This window comes from Charadrius vociferus, unplaced genomic scaffold, assembly GCF_000708025.1.
Source record: "Charadrius vociferus isolate BGI_N301 unplaced genomic scaffold, ASM70802v2 scaffold92, whole genome shotgun sequence".
NCBI lineage: Eukaryota > Metazoa > Chordata > Aves > Charadriiformes > Charadriidae > Charadrius > Charadrius vociferus.
In genome coordinates this window covers 1,446,790-1,464,746 of record NW_009647874.1, presented here as the reverse complement: position 1 = coordinate 1,464,746, position 17,957 = coordinate 1,446,790, and the positions used below count along the sequence as shown (strand labels likewise).

Sequence of the window (17,957 nt, the reverse complement as noted above, 5' to 3'; positions counted from 1 at the left end):
CAAATTTCTAGAGCTAAAACATATGGACTTTTCTTGTAAAGCTATGCCAATTCCATTACTGTAGGCCAGGCCACAGAAGCTGACACAGTGAAGGGAGACATTTTTATTGCACTGAACTCAAAAGGACTACAAATTTATTTTCCTAATATTAAAACTGTTGCCTGCCTGTAATTTAAAGCAAACTAGAATTACTTTATAAAGCTTTACCGTGATACGGTTCATAGTGAAGCAGGTTTTTTTGAAAGCTTCACCAGAAACCCAGGCACCATTGCACTCGGCTCTGGACAAATAAAATCAGAGTAGCATATGTCATCATCTGCCTTGTCATTACTTTCTATAATTGTACAATTTAAAACCATCAAGTTGAATATATTAAGTATATGGCAAAGGAAGTGAAGAGTATGCGGAGAAAAATCTGAAAACAGAATTAGACTGAAATGGTAAGACTTTCAGGATGGTATTTTAGTACAGAGATTGTAGTAATAGTTTAGATGTTGAGTTGCTTCCACTTCTTTGAAGTGGAATGGTTTTTTGTTTCTTTCTTTGTTTAGGGGCAGGGTATTTTTGTTGTTGTTGTTGAAAACTTGGGAAATTCTGTGCTGCCTTCCTCCTATTCTATTAGCTGTGGAATGCCTGTACCTAAAGTAGGAGCAATGTTTTCCACAGAAGACACATTAGGCAATTAAGAAAAGTGAGCTAACTTGCCCGCTGAAAGAGCTTATTCTCCTCTCAGCCAGCCATACACAGTAGCAGGATGTATGCCATCTAGTGTAACTGCAGCCGTGAATTAAACTTCTTAGGTCATGACAAATCCACACCACAGACTCAGTGTGCGTAGTAAGCCTGTGGAGTCACACAGGGACATAAGACAACAGATGGGACAGATGGAGTGACCCATTGCCATCTTGCCTTCTCACAACATTAGTCACATTAGGAAGTTTTAAGATTTCCTTCCTCCTGTCCACTTAGAAAGGAAGAACTGATTTCAAAGACAAAAGTGCTCTGAACCTTAGTCCACACTGGTCACAGACATTAGGCTAGTAATAAACAAAGCATATAGGTATTAGATAGAGTAATCCAGAATTCAGTGCATAAATTTCATTTCTTTACAGACATACATACTTAAGAGGGTAAAGTACAACAAAGTGCAGATACCAAAGCAGAAGACTACTCACCTTCAATGTACAGGGGCTCAACGACATCATGATTTATCAGTTCGAAGTTCTCATGACCAATCCAGTGCTCCACATTTCTTTTCCTGCCCGTAAAGAAGTTGTCCACAACTGTAACCTCATGGCCATCCATCATTAGTTTGTCAGTAAGATGAGAACCCACAAACCCTGCTCCTCCAGTTATCTGCGTTAGGACAGTTGGTATAAATTTCTTTTTCTTTTTACAGAAACACCAGACAAAGTCTACAAACATGAAGACAGAAGAACAGTAGCTTTCAGGTCTTTGCTTACCCCAGGGGAAACAACTCCATTTCCATGCTTAATTTTTTTAATCCAATATGTACAACATTTAAAATTTCAAGAGAGATGCTTGACTTGTTTCATCACTGTCAGACTAGAAGTTCAGCTAACCATTCTCACCAATAAAATCTCATTTCAGATTAGATTTTTTTCCTTCAAATTGGATTGTGCCCTTTTATGCGACAGCAAAGCCTAAAAAGACCCAAAAAGGTAAGAGGAGGATTCTCTGCGATTCTCATTTCCCAAAAAAGAGATGACAGAATGCCAGGTTATTTTTGTGGAAGACTTCTAACATCAGAAACGTCAAAGCCAGCTTTCGTCTGGTTTAAATGGAGACAAGTTTGGTGTTCTGAGTAAGTACTACAAATTCTTTCACCCTTCACAGAAGTAAGGAAGGAAGCGTATGCTCAGACAAAAGCAAGTCTTGGAAGATCTCTCATTTGAAATATCTGATAAACCCAAAATTATTCCTTTTGTGTTTTAATGCATCCAGAGCCCACATCCTATCGTTCTGTTTTCAGCCTCTCATACCATTAGCTCCGACATCCAGCATTTGCCTGTCTTGGAACTTTATGATGTTTTACTGCAAAGAAATAAGCAGAAATAAAATATTTAAAAACTTGTACTCTTGTTCCATTGCAGATGTAGAAGCAAGGAAGTTGTTTATTTTTTCCCTTTCTGCACTTCAGTCTTTAACCGTAAACAAACGAACAAAAAATAAATCACTAACTCAGTATTGAAGCAGTCAACACAGTAAGTAGTAGAACTGCAAGTTGTGTGACACATCCAGACAGACGTATCTACAGAAGCAATTATCTTCCCTGCACTTCATAAGCCATTTTCAAGGATACACAAAAACATGACAGATCACCACTCTCAAAGAATGAGGGGATTTGTAAAAGCCCTGTGTGGCATCAGCTATGTTATATGACCACATGATCAAATTCACATTTTGAGAGTGATTCAGCTGTTGAGCTCCATTCTTCAGCTGCAGTGACAACTAACCAAACAACAAAATGACATGGTGAAATTGTCAAGCAGGAAACTCATGAACGGATGATGTGCTACAATGACAATGTGCTGTGTGGAGAAGGATGCAGACGCCTGAAGTTCTTTCCCTTTGGGCTAGTCAAAGCCTAAACTTATCTTACCCGCTCCCTCCCGATCCACTATTGAAAAAAAAGCCAGATTAGCAGAAATTATCTTTTTTAACAAAACAAAAAACAAAAACAGGAAAGACACAAAGGCAAATTGAAAGCCATCAAAAACTGAAGAGGGGGAAAAAAAAAAAAAAGAGATAACTACATCTGTTCTTTTCTGTAAAAACTATAACATCCACTTTTTATATTCTCACACTTTGTTTTTCTCCTTAAAAATTCCCAGCCATCAGTGCGTCAAAGACATTGTTAAGTACCAGTTCATAAAATAATCATTTAGTTGGTCTATATAGTATTCTTTTGGGTTTATCAGGGCTTCTTTGTAGCAGATTCAATATGTGATTCAGTCCCTTGACAAACCTAAAGGAGAAAAAGGATTTAGGAGAAGCCCTCTTTGAAAAAAAGAAAAAAAAAAAAATCTCAGGGGTCCCACTACCCCAGAACAGACATGGAAGGAAGAACAGTTTTCTGGCAGAATGCTGTGACCAGGAAAGAAGGGGAGTAACTGAGTGAGAACAGCCCTCTGCCAGGTGCCACCACTCACCAAGGGAAAAATATTATGCATGGAAAACTTACTGCCATAAGCTTATCCTGACTTGGAAGTGAGTTGCAGCATTGCTGAAGGTTCCAAGGGTTTTGGTTTTTTGTGGTGACCAGAACAAAAGTATTCTGTACATGACCTGAACCTATTCATTCAACTACAGCCCAAGGAAATCCCCTGCCGCTACTTCTATTTCCAGAATTCCAGAGAAGACAAACTTGATGCTCGCAATATATCTTCAGTGCAGTAAGAGAAGGTGTCTTCTTCCCCATCTCTCTTTTAGAAAAAAAATGTAAACCAAACCAAGCACTACTTACAGCACTCTTCTATACTATATGCAAGCAAAAAAAAAAAAAAGAAAAAAAGCACAAACCAATTTTGTGTGGAAAGAAGTCTCCAATTACTTTAAATCTGTAAGTAGTTTTTACGATAAATCTGTGTTAGCATATCACTTCCATAGGTATTAGATAAAGAACTACTTGGAAAAGGAGCTGAATTTCCCCTGGAAAAGTAAACAACTGCATAAATTATTTTTATCATTACTTGAGGCTACATTAAAAAGAAGAAAAGATGATTTATCGCTGAAGCTCTCTGTATAATCTTCCTGCAATCACTTGTAAAATCGAGGACAATATAGTTCATTTCTAAATATGACTTCCTGCAAATCACAATGACATATTAATCTACAAAATCATATACTGTATGAGAATCATTTCCATATCAGAATTGAAGCACCAGCAGCTGGGGCTTAAATAGGTATTCTTTAATAAGACATCATTAATAAAGTATTTAATTACTTAGTAGTGCCAATATGCTTGGTAACTTCAGCATCTACTAAAAAGCACAAATATTACTGATAATTTCCTCCACTAGAGGCACTTAAGTTTGTGTATTTGCTAGACGGGTTCATTTCTGCTGTCTGCGGTCAGATTCAAAACATCGAATGTCCCATACGGAAATTATTATAATTTTTTTTTTTATGCTTTCATTGGTCTACCACATTTATTTCAGGAAAAACCCACACAACAGACTGAACCAATTATCAACACTATCATCCATAATATTAACAGAAATCCTTCCCTTGCATACAAAAGCCTGTGGCTAGTCACTTCAGAGAACTGAGCAAGTAGATAAATCACGCACAACAGGATGAAGACTCTTTTGAATGAAAGTGCCATAGTATCTAGCCTCAGCTGAAATACCACCCCTACTAGCAACCATCTCCAAACAGATGCAGCATAATAAAAAATAACTGCTAGAACTGTTGTCTGATCAGGTCAGCACTGTGGAGACTGCATTCAGAGAAAAATCAGAATTTAGAATGGATTCCAGAAAAAGATGCAGTATCAACAAAATACAAAGCAAATTATCTACCAAAGTTCACTTGGCTTGCCAATTCTTGTGTTTTCTCCTGAGAAACTTCCAAGCGTCATGCAAGGTCTGTAGGAGTCCTCAATAAGCTGAATTCAGCTATTCAAAAGAATTTTCAGGAATATTTTAGGAATTTTCAGAATTAAGCCTCTCTGATGTTTTCCTCAGTGTACTTTCCACATTCAACAAGCGAACAGGGAGCCTAAAGGTCTATCTCCTTCAGACTGTCATAAAAATGACAGAATAACACTGAAAAACTAAACTAATTTGGTAACACTTATTCTTTATGAAGTTTTGCAATAGCAGTAAAGACTGCTATTGTCTGATAAAGCAGTAAAACCAAAATTTGTTTTTAATTGCATCTTTTCAGTTTTTCTTCAAAATTTTAAAGCATCAAAGCAGAGAACATCAGATAAGTGAGGCGCTTTACCAGGGATTTGTCCCAGACACTGCTCTCTACTACAGAGGCAGAAATTCATAAATCTATATTTACACATCTTAAGTAGCTATGCTTTCTCTGCCTCTTCAAAATGTGGGGACAGTTTTTTTACCCAGGACAGACAGAAACAAGGAAAAAAAATTAGGACACAGCTAACTTCAAAAGTGATTGTAGACAAAACTGGAAAGCTGATGTTGCAGCACATTTTGCTGAGTTTAAGAATGCCTTTGACGACTACTTGTCCTTAACTTACCTTCTTCTTCCACCCTAAAACACCCGTGATGCTTCAAAATATCAGAAACAACATCGAAGATACCAGAAAGATGAGCATTCCTTCAGTCTAATTAACGGGTCCTTCTTAACAGTGCTGCAGAGCAGCTACTTTTCTAGACTTATGACTAGCATTGTCCAATTCAGTCACACAAGCTTTCTGTCAACATGTGCCTAAGTAGTATCCCGGTCTCTGCAAGTTTAAGTCATCTGGGAGCACAAGATGAAAGACCCTTTAGCAATGCAGTCCTGAGAAGTTACAAGCAGAGAACAGTAGCTTAATTGGCAAGTCAAACCTCCGAACCAGAGCCCAAGTGTATTATCCATATGCTGAGTTTGAGTATGTCAACACAGAATAAGTGAAGTACTACTCTAAACCCTGTGAAGCACACATGACATACAAGGTAATTTACTTTATTCCTGCTCACATCTTCACTTAATCCTACAAAACTGATTACGTTCCACAGAACTTTTTTTTTTTTATTATTTCCTAAAAACAACCCTTGAGTAAATACCAACTTACCAGGATTCTTTTACGATCCTTTTCTGATAAAAATTTCACTGGAGGGTATTTCTGGGTGAAGCTACAGAACATTTCAAAATAAAGAAAAAAAACTATGTAAGTTTCAGCCTTGCTTCTTCTTTCACATATCTGTCTTCTAAATATGAAGAAGTGCTCTGGCAACCTCCCATTCCTAAAGTTCTGCTATGGGTATGTTTAGTCCTTTTTTCTAAAGAAGGACCTAGGCCCAGATAAGAAAGTGCCTATACTTTGTAAAAGCAATGTGAGAAGCATCAACATTTTTCTGCAAAAAGTGCTTTTAAAATTTCTGCTTAGCTGATTTTCTAGAATGAATCACTTGACTTCTACCTTTTGAGAGCAGAACTAGTGCCAGGCATGACATCCCAAAATTTAAAAAAAAAAAACCAAAAAACAATAAAACACAAGCAACTATTGGACTTTTTTTTTTTTTTTAAATTTTAAAAAGCAAACAATCATCTTAAAAGTTCTGGAAAAGAAAGTAAGTTGTTTTGACTTACCACACTGACTTCAAACATTTCTTCTTAAAGTTTAAATATGAAGTTTATAATATAATGTTTTAATTCTCCCTAGAGTTTCACAGTAATCAATGTAAAGTTTACCATCAGAATATCAAAGAAACTCTTTTTAAGATACTTCAATTTTTGCCAAAGAGCTTACTCAGTATGAAAGCTAATCCTAGTGGGTTTTGTTGTTTTTTTTTCCCCAGAAATAGCTAGACTGCCATTGTTTTGATGGTCTTCAAGCTACTTTCACTTTACTTTTTTATACCTTATTCTTTACAGGAACTTAATCAAAACTAAAACATCCTAAAACAAAATTATGTGACATACAACTCTTAGGTGCTCTCTCAAGCTTAAAATTGATCCTAGGAACCTTAGATGATTTCATGGGCACAGAACTGTATCACTTCTTTTTCTCCCCACTGGCATGCATTTTGCATACAGCAACAAACTCCTCCAAAGGAAGGTGTGAATTTTATTTTATTTCTTTCTTTCAGTACTTAGCATTGTAGTCTTGGCAATATTTTCATAGCTCAGTTTTTTTTTTAACTAAATATCAGCATGACACTGGACAGAAAACAAACTACGATTACTCTTCTCTAGTAAGTCGACATGCTAGAGATGCAATTGGATGTAGCACGCAGGAGGTACATATGCCAAGACTTCACACTAAAATTACAGTTTCATCTACTCACAAGCAGTACCTGACTGAACTGACCCTACACCTCTGATCTTGAAGCACCTCATCTGCTTCTAACCTGCAGTACTGGCTCAACAGGAATTCTTCAGAGGCAAAGCTTCTGTACTTGTGTCAACTTTTCATCCCAGAGTGAAAGTGATTTTCAGTTTCCTGGATAGGGGAAATACAGCAGCGGAATCTTCCAATATTACTCATACAGGAAAACTGAAATAAGAAGCTACCTACACTTGCCTTATATCACCACATGGCTCACTAACAGTAACTCTATTTCTTTGATTTAAACTGAGAAGCAATAAGAAACAGCAATGCATAAGTATAATGCAGACACGTAAAACACAGCCTTCCTGTGAGAGAAAGGCAAATCCACCAGTAACAACGAGAAGCTTATGGAGTTTGGAAAAAAAGTAAAGTGCCAAATAACTTGATGCAAGGTAAAAGTCAGTCTCCTCCACTTTGAAGACCACTATTTTAAGGTCACGTTAATCCAGCATGCAGTAATACTGCTGCCACAGGTACCTCCCAACCATTTTTGCTCCTTCCATTACACCATTACTAGGCTTAGCGGCAGTGGGCAGGAGTCTGAAACTGATCCAGTTGAATGTTTATCTTTTGGCAACAATCTTAAGTTTATCTTGACCTAACGCTTGCTTTGATAACTACACTGCAATGCTTTTGCTGTGCAAATTATGAATAAAAACATTCCAACTTCAGCTTCAGTTAAACAATCTCTTGTCATGAGACTAACATTAAGGAATTCTTGTCTTTCCTGCTTCCCAAAAGCATGACGATGCCTTGCTTTCAGGTTTTATCAGTTTATGACAGAAAAAAAAAAACCATCCACACTAGACAGTAAGCTTTGCAAGCAGGATCAGCCTTCAGGGATCTAATAGCGATTAGTTATTTACTGTCATTTTACATAGGTATAAAATTCAGAAATTATTAATTGCAACAACCCATATGCAGTTGAACCATCACAGGTAAATGGCTCCACTATTTGAAAAGCCCAACAACAATAAGGGCCCATATTTTGACATGGGCCATAAGAGACCATAAGCCCATACTTTGTGGAAGTATAATTCCCAGATCAGATCATACAGAGGGGAAAAAAAAAATAAATTATTCTTCCTCCTCATTGCTAGACATTTGAAACAAGGCTCATCAATATACTGCAAATACTACTTGAAAAGAGCATTTAGATGGCTCCTGGGAGAAGTTTTAACTTATTGATTTCACCGAAAAACTCATTGCTCCTTTGGACAAAATATGACAATTATTTAAAAAAAAGTGTCAAACAGGATAACCTCCCACAAAGGTCCTCTGTGAATGGCAGAAGGAAATACCTGAATTGCCAACCACTGAAGCTGAAGATATACTGGGCTATCACTAAAGATTAAAGTCAACTGAACAAAGGCAGGACATCAAAAATTTCTTCTGAACATAAAATCTTTACTCTATAATTTGGCCATTATAATGGGTATGGTAGTATCACATGCAACTACTACAGGTGACACAGTCTATTTGTTTCATGTTGCCAATACAGTGCCTACTTTCATCCATGAAGTTCATGCTTATATTAAGAGATGAGCAATCAGATCAGTATTCCCACTGAAATATACTGCATGTGGCAGGCCACTGAATCTTTCCAATCCATTGTAATGAACAGAACTGACAACTTTTTTTTTTTTTTCTTTTCTCTCTTTTTTTTTTCTTTCTTTTTCACTACAGGAGGGGAGGGAGAAGGAGGGGTAACTGCTCATTGGCAAGACAACTCAAAACACAGTGGGTGTCCAGCATACTGCTGGCCAAGGGCGATGGGATTCTGCTACCCTCTCCAGAGGAACAGCACACAACCACCAGTATGCCATACATAACCATTCAGGCTTACTGGTACTGCTTGGATAAGTCCAGATTTGGCCCTTTGTCATACAGCATTCTCAGCTAGCTGTTTGCTTGGGAGATCAACAGTGCCACCTGTGAAACAGTACCACTGTCAAAAGCAGCAGTGTCCTTGCCAGAGCCGACAATTCCCACCCCTATTCCAGACCTTATTTCGTGATGTAAAGCAGTTGCCCGTGAGGACTGATCTGCCAGAAAGGCAACCAGGCTGGGGAGTGAGTTATTTGCAAAGAGAGACTGAAATACCTGGTTTCCCCATCCAGCTTACTATCAGCACTCAAAGTGGTTCTGCTAGCATAAAAGTGAGGCAACATTGTTGCAGGATGGACACAAGCAGCCAGAGAGAAATGGACCAGGCTTGGATTTATTTAATTTTTTTTTAACTATCTCAATTTAAGGTGCTTGTGGAACTACGGTACATATTTAATACCTGCAGTTCATCAAACAGCCTGTCTGCTTTTCCTCAATCACATCATGCAGTTTAATCCAAGGTACCAGATTCCCTTACAAATCCTGAGAGAAGCGAGTCAGTCGGGCTCACCCAAAGCACCATGCACAGACTAAGATTCACAGGCAAATCACTGTGCGTTAGCTGAACGGTGGTAACTGATCACAAGTGTGGGAAATATGAGGTAAAACACATTTTCAGTCTCTTGCAGTTGAAACCAGCATGTTTTAGCACACACCTGGGTTGGACTTACTAAATCACAGTAGTCCATTCACCAGCTGGACTCAAAACAGCAAGCTCCTCCCCAGGATTTGAACTTTACAAAAATCTAGCACTCCCAGTTTACTTTAGGGGGATCAATCAACCTGAATACCTTGAGCATTAATATCTTCCAGCACTCAAGGCCACATCCTCACTTAGATGTGATCAAAATCCAAAGGCACTGAGGGTATATGCAAAACATTTATCTCAAGCCGACAACTACAGTATTGACCACTACAGAACAGAAACTGATCTTTTTAACTGCTTCCCAAATTTAGCAAAAAACATGTACCTTTTTTCTAGATCTTTGATTTTCTCCCGTAGAGGTGCAACAGCCTAAAATAAAGGAATAATATTTAACCTTTGAAGAACAGAACAAGATTCATATCACAATACATGCGTATAGAAAGTTACTTTAGAGTAAAAATCATGGCAGCCTCCTATGAAAAGCTTCACTGGAGACACTCCAGAAAACTTGCATCTTAAAGCATCCTTTATGTCAAAAAAATCCTTGAACCTTCTTTGGCAAAAAACAAATCACCCAGTACAGTGTGAAATCCCTTAACTTACCACTGAAAACTAAACATCGAGGCTAGGAGTACCACAATCTTGTTGATAAGAACATCCAATGATTCCTATTTGGCTAACTGAAGTCACAAGTGACTTGTCCAAGGCTGTCAAAGCCTATCTATATTAAGCAACATTACAATAAGACAGTCAGTAAAACCTCAGCTATTTAAATGGACAGCAGATACATATACTGAAAGAGTACACAGATGCAGAAGCATTAGCTCCAGTGCAAAGGCTGTAACTCTCTCAGAACATGGTGTGTAACTTTAAATAAACATCATGTTTAAAATCTAAGACATGTTTTACATCATGATTCAAGGGTATATCTAGGCTTTTAAAAAAAAATACTAAAATGAAACTTGTTAGAAAATACAGTTCACCTACCAAGACTTCTGTTTGCATTTTCACGGCTTTGAAAGAGAGAACCACTTAAGTCAGCATTAGTTTCAGGTTCTTTATCACATGACCCAAATTTCTAACATTCCTGCCAAACTTCAGTAAGTCACTGAACTCTTGTGTTTAAATTTACTAAAACCTTGTCACAAAATTTACCATCTAGGACCATACATAAGTTGAAAGCTATCAGACGGTTACCACTTGAAATGGTACTATACAGCAACACATCACCAATCACTATTAATTAGTTTTATACAAATATTGCTGGTTAAAGCTAGACAATTCAGGAACTTCACGAACCGAAATAAGCTCCATATTCATATTAAGAGGAAATACAGTATTGTCATTTATATTCATTAAATATCTAGCTCTGTAGAGCAGCAAATAGTTCTTGAACCAGTTGTACTTATTCTGATGGTTCAAGATACTGTATAATTAAAGCTTTAAAAACAAGATCTAGAAATGCTCAACTTCTCAGACCTTAGAGTAACTCTGATTTCTTAGAGTAACCACTGAATTTCAAGCATTTAACCATTGTTAAACTGTGATTTTTAGAATGCTTATGCAAGGTTTACCAGAATTTTAAAAACAAAAAAGGAAAAAAAAAGAGAGAACTAAGAACACCATCCTTCCATTGATTTTAAGCAATTTCTTGTTGTGTCCAGGGGAATGATTAGCTATATAAACCTGTTGGAATACAAGACACTAGACACACCAGACTACGGTAGTACGGTCACACACACCCAGACAAGGGGTAGGGAGTATTGGCCTCACAGACTTTTGTATCTATTATATTCTTTATTTTATTGTATTAGACTAGAAGTCTAAAAACTTCTGGAGAAAGATCTGTTGCATACATTCGTAATATTTCACAACAAAGTGAGGCTGGAATGGAAATTCAGAGGTATTGGTACAGAAGTTCAGGACCACCAGTGTGTTCAATACCTATGCCTACTCCAGCAATTGCCAGGACTTATGCTTAAAGCATTGGTACTGCACACCATCCCCGACCACAAACACCGCTACATTTGTTCATTAGTTAAGGACAAAGCAAAGCATTTTTGGGAGTGTTCAAATTTCTAATCAAACTTATATATACTTAACATTTTGTTGGGGCGACAGAAGAAAGAATTTGTGTATATCCTTCATTCAATAAGAAAAAAAAACAGTTCTCGGGAGGATTCTACCACAGTCTCTGCAGCAAATAAGACAGTAGAGCTATTACTTTCAAGAAAGGTTTAGAGGAAAAAATTAAAAATATGAGTCACAGACCTATGGCAGAAACTCCATTATAGTAAAGAACAGTTCAAAAACTCATGTACAGACACAAATCCAATGCTTTGAGTGGAATGGAGAGTGATAAGATAGAATTAAATACACCCTTTCAATACAAAATGGGGGAAACTGAGTCCTCAAAACAAAACAGACTACAACTATTAGCAAACTAACCTCCTCTATTTTACTTTCCACCTTCTGATCCCCATTTTCTTGAAGAGACCTGTTGGCAAGAAAAGAAAAATCATAATCCACACCTAAGCAACAGTTGCTCCACTGCACCTGCACCATGCTTTTCCTGCTAGGACAATATCTTCAAAGCAATCCAGGTTAGTGTTATTTCAAAGACACACCCAGAGCCAATGAAGCAGACGGTCCCATTCCCATTGAAATCAGTTAGTCTCGTCACCAAGTTTGGCAGAAACTGAACCAAGCCCACAGGAGAGAATAATAGCAACAAAGATGACATTGATTTTACAGAGAAAGTTAATTTCATTGTAGAAAAGTGTCTAATTACTGCACTAAGGTGGGGTCAGCAGAAACATTTTTGAGTGTAGCTTTACTATGCAAATGCGTAAGACAGTTTTTTGAGAGTCTCTGTTTACTGCATGCTACAGGTATGCTAACAAAACGTTTTCCTTTAATATCACAACTGTAACTGCAATTTCAATCAAAAAGAGAAAAGGGCAAATGTGTCTAGTTTTGATTTTGAATTTTTACAAAAACAAGGAAAAAAAAACCTAACCAAAACTTGTCTTAAATGACCATCTGATGGGCAATACTAACTTAGCGCACAAATGCTACTTGTTTGAAATGAAGCCAAGCTTATATACTGAAGAACGTCAAGGTAACTTGTGAAAGCAGAGTACCATCTAAGAAAAGATGGTGTCTTGCACAAATATATGTGGCCTTATTTAGCATCCAATGGTGTAAAGTATCTCAATTAGTTGGGTTCTTTCTTTGAGTAAACTTCTACAGGTGTAAAATATGTATTTTTAAATTTTACCTCTTGTATCTAGTCTATACAATTTTCCTTAAGTTTGCATAGTTTTGGGTTGTGGTGGTTGTTTTTTTTTTTTCCAATTAAATCTTCTGAAAGGGGAATTATTTATCTTACAGTAGTAAGTTTTTGCATACTAGAGGATTCATGGGTATCCAACATAAAATGGAGTGTTTTCAAATAAAACAGAGCTCCTTCACTTGGGACCTGAAGTCATTACACCTCGGGAAACAGAAGATCCTTTGTTAAGCAGATATACATATGCCACACTGTTAGAAGTCAGAGCAATGATTCCCTTCATATCCCTCTGTAAAACTCTCTTACTAAAAAGTCAGTTCAGCCTATTACTGAGGCAAAAAACTTACTGACCAGATTCGTTTTGTCATATCAGTAGAGTGCAGCAAATTCCTAGATTAAGACGCACAGATCCTGAACCATCCTTTCAAAACAAATTGCAATTTATTATAATAGAGGCAAATGAAAACCCTCAAGTTATCATAGTATGAATTTATTACAAGGAAGCAATGTGAAGTAATTCTTGTTAATTTTTCAAATGTTTTCCTAAATAACAGAAATCTACAAAAAGCTATGCGAGCAATCTGTGGAACACATAGCCTTTCCTCTGTGCTAAATGAGCAAGAAAAATTTGGGAAGCCTCTCAGAATACAAAAAAGTTCCCTCAAAAATAGTTCCTACTATTGTTTATTCACAAATCGTGGAACTTAAGGACTGGCACTCTGCGGTTTAGTTTTTAATGAGCTCTTCCTCCTAACAAAGACAATTTTATTGGCTGAGGACCAACATCAAACCTTCAGAAGTAAAAGGTTTCCCCCTCAATAGCTCTATAATGGACACCACATATAAGAAGTCAGATGCAGCTAGTAGTAGAATTTGTAAGGACAGCTTATCAGGGAATTAACACACTGGATCCCACACCCACCTGCCCTCCTCAAACCCCTCTCTGAGGTTCTTGTCCTTCCTTATGACATGCTCAGCTGCTCATGTAACAGCTGCTAAGCTGCCATAGTTTGCTGGTCACGATAACATGGTAATCTAAATGCTATCTCCATCTGCAAGGCCCAGCAGCTCAGCAGCTGTTTGCCCAACAGCTGAACACTGCAGCAAGGGTGGGAAGCTCTATGAGAAGTAAAGCGCATAGCTGGGAACAGGAACAGATCCCAGGCTAAGCTGTCCTGGGTGAAGAAAAGCCCACAGAGAATTCATTCATCTTCTTACTTTGCCTCAAACCTTCTTTACTCTGTGCTGCTACGTGTGGCAACAGCGTACCAAAACCCTTTACTGGCAAAACAACGTGGTGAAATATGTTGTCCTCTATGCACAAAGACTTTGTTGTAGGGAACAGACTGTCCTCATATTCTCTTCACCTTCTTTTGCAGTTTTGTCTTGCCGGTGAATTTTTCCAGAGGACAAAAACTCACATACAAGCAGAAATATTGTGAAAATCTGCATGTATTCCATGTGTATGCTGTGCTTTCCTATTTCTAAGGCAAAAATTCTGAGAGAGAACGCAGGATTTTTTTGCTTTTCAGTAGTTAAACCATCGGATTCCCTCCCAATTAATTGTGGAGAAGGAAAAGCCCTCAAAACCACATTTCTAATTCTAGGTAGAGAAACATAATCATGGCAAGCAGTGGAAGATCTAGTGCTCTTCAATGTTTAAGCCTATACTGTCACTGAGATATGGTCAGATCTGTGCTGAGGAAAAGCAGAATCCAAGCCTAAGCGCGCAACTACACCAAGCAACTTGCCTGGAAGCATCTCCAAAATCAGAAGATTAATTTGTGTAAAGAAAGGCAGATGCTGAAGTGACAGCAAGATCTAGGCGAGATTTGCAGCAGATGTATAACCCTGTTTGAGACTGAACACCTTGTATTTAAAAAATGGTATCAGCTGCTTAGCAACTATCCAAACAACAATGTGAGCTGCTGTTCTATTTTCTCCCTACTGGATATGCAGTGACACATGCTGATGGGAAAGGTAAGTTAATCTTATTTCAGATAAGGATATTCAATTAAAAAAATATATACATTACCTCATATTGACAAAGTTTCCCCATACAGCTGGAAAATAAGAAAAGAGACACGTTAGTGTTATATAACAGTACCTGAGATCATTTTTCCCTGTTATCATCAAAAGGAATTTAAAATGATGTTATGTATGTTAATCACAAATTATCTAAATAAGTTACATACGTGATATATATACATGCACAAAGTGACTAGAACACAGTTTAAGAGTATGGGATGATTTCTGATGAAATTACATGCGACTATAAAAAAAGTAGGAAAAGACAGTAATTCAATAAAAAAAGGACTAGACTTGGATTCCAGTGCACACCTGGAACTACTAAATCAGCAGATATGTTTATCTGATTATTATCCCCACATTATATTACATAAACAAAATGTACGAGAATCCTCTGAACTATAATTTGACAGAACACACAGATTAAACAAACCAGAGCTCTGGACCTGTTTATTAGGGATACTGAAAAAACCCAGCAAGAGCAAGAAAGAAGTCCTGTAGACCTGAACCACACAAACTGGAAACTGCAGACTGATAAGAGTAAAAAGACTGGCAACTACATGTGATAGCCACACCAGTCCAAAGAGCTGTCAGAACAGTCCTGAATTAAACTTAGCAAGTACTTGTGTGCATGTGAATTCTCCCTCTAAATATGCATACATTGTGATGCAGACACAAAAGGTACCTAAGCAACATAACCAAATGCCTCACTAAGCAAACAAAGATCATTTATTACACTCTTTTTGTATTGAGAAGTTTTAAAGATGACAAACTGCAGTGTAAAATAGCAGAGCAAACGTATCAGCTGTTCCTCTGTGTTCACAAAAAGATTCATCTGCCCAATTTATTTTCTACTAGAAAAAAAAAAATCTTCTGAAACTATTCAAGGTTTAAGTGATTACATGAAGACTACCAGAAAACTGATTTTCCTTTTAACTTTCAACTAGGACACAGAATGTAGTTTAAATCGAAAAAATGAGAAGCCATAAACCAGCCTACACTAAAGAGCTGACAACTTCAGATCATCAAGACAAACAAGGTTAATACAGAACAGTTACGTAAGGGACTCTGCAACAGTAAGCAACACAGGAAATATACCCAGAATATCGCCATCAAAAAAAAAAAAAAAAATCATTCTGCAATTGCACTTTAATAGAAAAGGCTCAACCTAAGGATCCAAATTCCACTGGTTCTTAAGAAGGAGTAGCCGCCTATATGCAGTATTAACATACATATAGAAAGCTTCGAAAGTGTCCTCAGTTTTTGTAAGCTGCACTTCAGGTCTCAAGTAGAAGCTAAGGAAGTATTTTCCCTAGATTCAGGCTTGGCACATACATTTTCATGATTATTACTTACTGATATCAAGCAGACAATGAGGTGTTACAGAAACAAGAAAACAAAAAACGCTGCTACAGTCACAGCCATCTTCCAAGCAAGAGAAGAAATGAGGCACACCCAGGAAAAAGGAGCGGGGAGGACATGGGTGAGGATGCAGTAATGCAGTTGCTGTTACATCACTCAGGGGATGGCAAAGCTACTGAACTGTTTTTACCTACTGAGTAACTTAAATGAATCCATGACAGACTATCAAACAAACTGTAGGAGGCCACTGTGATATCTGTCGTGGCATCATAAAACCTCTATCGTCTTCCGGGGAAAAGATAAGAAAGCTTTATATTAGAACAGCTGACCAATAAAATCCAACTGAATTTAAAAAACACTGTGGGTTTTATGTTAATTAGATAAAGTAAATACTCTATGGGAAAAAGGGATACAGTGTTGATCAGTAAATTAAATTCAAGTTATTTACCCTCTGTCTAGGATTTTAGACTAATTTGTGATAACATTAATGGAAAAATGCCTTTTTTTTTTCCCCCCAAGTGAATGATGACCACCTGGCAACTACAGCTACAGAATTCTCGAGTTATACATAACTGATTGCAAGTATAGCTGAGTAATTTTTCTGGGCTACAGAAACCCATACAAATAATGTAACATATTGTTTACACAGTGGCAGGAAACATCTGGGCTTAGTTGGTGAAGCAGTAACTGATGAAAAATGAGTTGCCAGCTGCACGATAAATACCACCCTGCCAGTTTCATTGCAAAGAGAGTGCAGCTACATTGCATACAAGAAACTGGCTTCCTAAAGAAAATGTGTTAATTGTGTGTACTCAGTGTCCCCAGCAGGGAAGGGGAGCTCAGAAAGGCATTTGAGTACTTCCAGAAATACTATGCTTGATAACACTGTTCTGTAGGAGTACGGGACCTTCCATTAAACTTCTAGGAAACATATTTTTGTACCATTGCAAAAAAAAAAAAAAAAAAAAAAAAAAAAAAAACAGAAAAAAAAAAAAAAAAAAAAAAAAAAAAAAAGAAACTGCAAAATAAACCACATAGGAAATACCAGATGGAGGGATCTGAAGAACTCTGAAGCCTCTCTCACATGCAGAGAAGTGCTGCAGAAACTCACTTGAACATAGCGCCCTCAAAAAGGCTTCTGAATGCACAATTCTACAGAGAACCTCTTCGGCTACTGTGTGTTCACATACAGCTTACATCAAGGTTGAAGAGATCAGAAGTAAGGTTTTGCACTACAGTGGAATTAAGGTTTTGTTGGGTTTTTTTCTAAATGTGTATCACAACTGTTTATATAATGGGCTTACACAGCTGCAGAACCAGCAGTATGACTATGGCTTACACAGGACTTCCTTGACTTGTAGTTTCCTTGCCCTAAAGGTTATGCCAAGACCAGCTTGACATTCAGGCAAGACAATGGAAACACATTAATGCAAGTTGGCCCAAATCCACAAGCGTAATGATGCAGAGTTACAAGTCCAAGACAAAAACCCTCACAGGCACCATAAAACCCCTTGACAGACCCACCAAGTTCAGGGACCAAAAGCTGCCCACATGGTTGGTTAGAAAAGCTTCCTTACCAGCACGGTCATGAAAAAGGCACTATACATAAACGCAGTTTTCAAAAGCATCAGACTCCTAATAGACCCACTCTGAGCAAACGCTAACAGAACTGAGCACCTCACTGTAAAAATCAGTCTTAAAAAAATACA

At 37.5% G+C, this 17,957-nt stretch overlaps 1 protein-coding gene across 1 annotated transcript in view; it reads right to left on the bottom strand.

The window, feature by feature from the left end:
• UXS1 (UDP-glucuronate decarboxylase 1) overlaps positions 1 to 14,921 on the bottom strand; it is a 47,619-nt gene extending 32,698 nt beyond the window's left edge. The window contains exons 1-5 of the mRNA XM_009883063.1: positions 14,894 to 14,921; positions 12,015 to 12,063; positions 9,892 to 9,935; positions 5,774 to 5,834; positions 1,176 to 1,258 (exon numbers count right to left, since the gene is read on the bottom strand). The gene's annotated coding sequence lies outside the window, so the exon portion shown is untranslated. The remainder of the gene's footprint in view (positions 1 to 1,175; positions 1,259 to 5,773; positions 5,835 to 9,891; positions 9,936 to 12,014; positions 12,064 to 14,893) is intronic.
• Between the last annotated feature and the right edge of the window lie 3,036 nt (positions 14,922 to 17,957).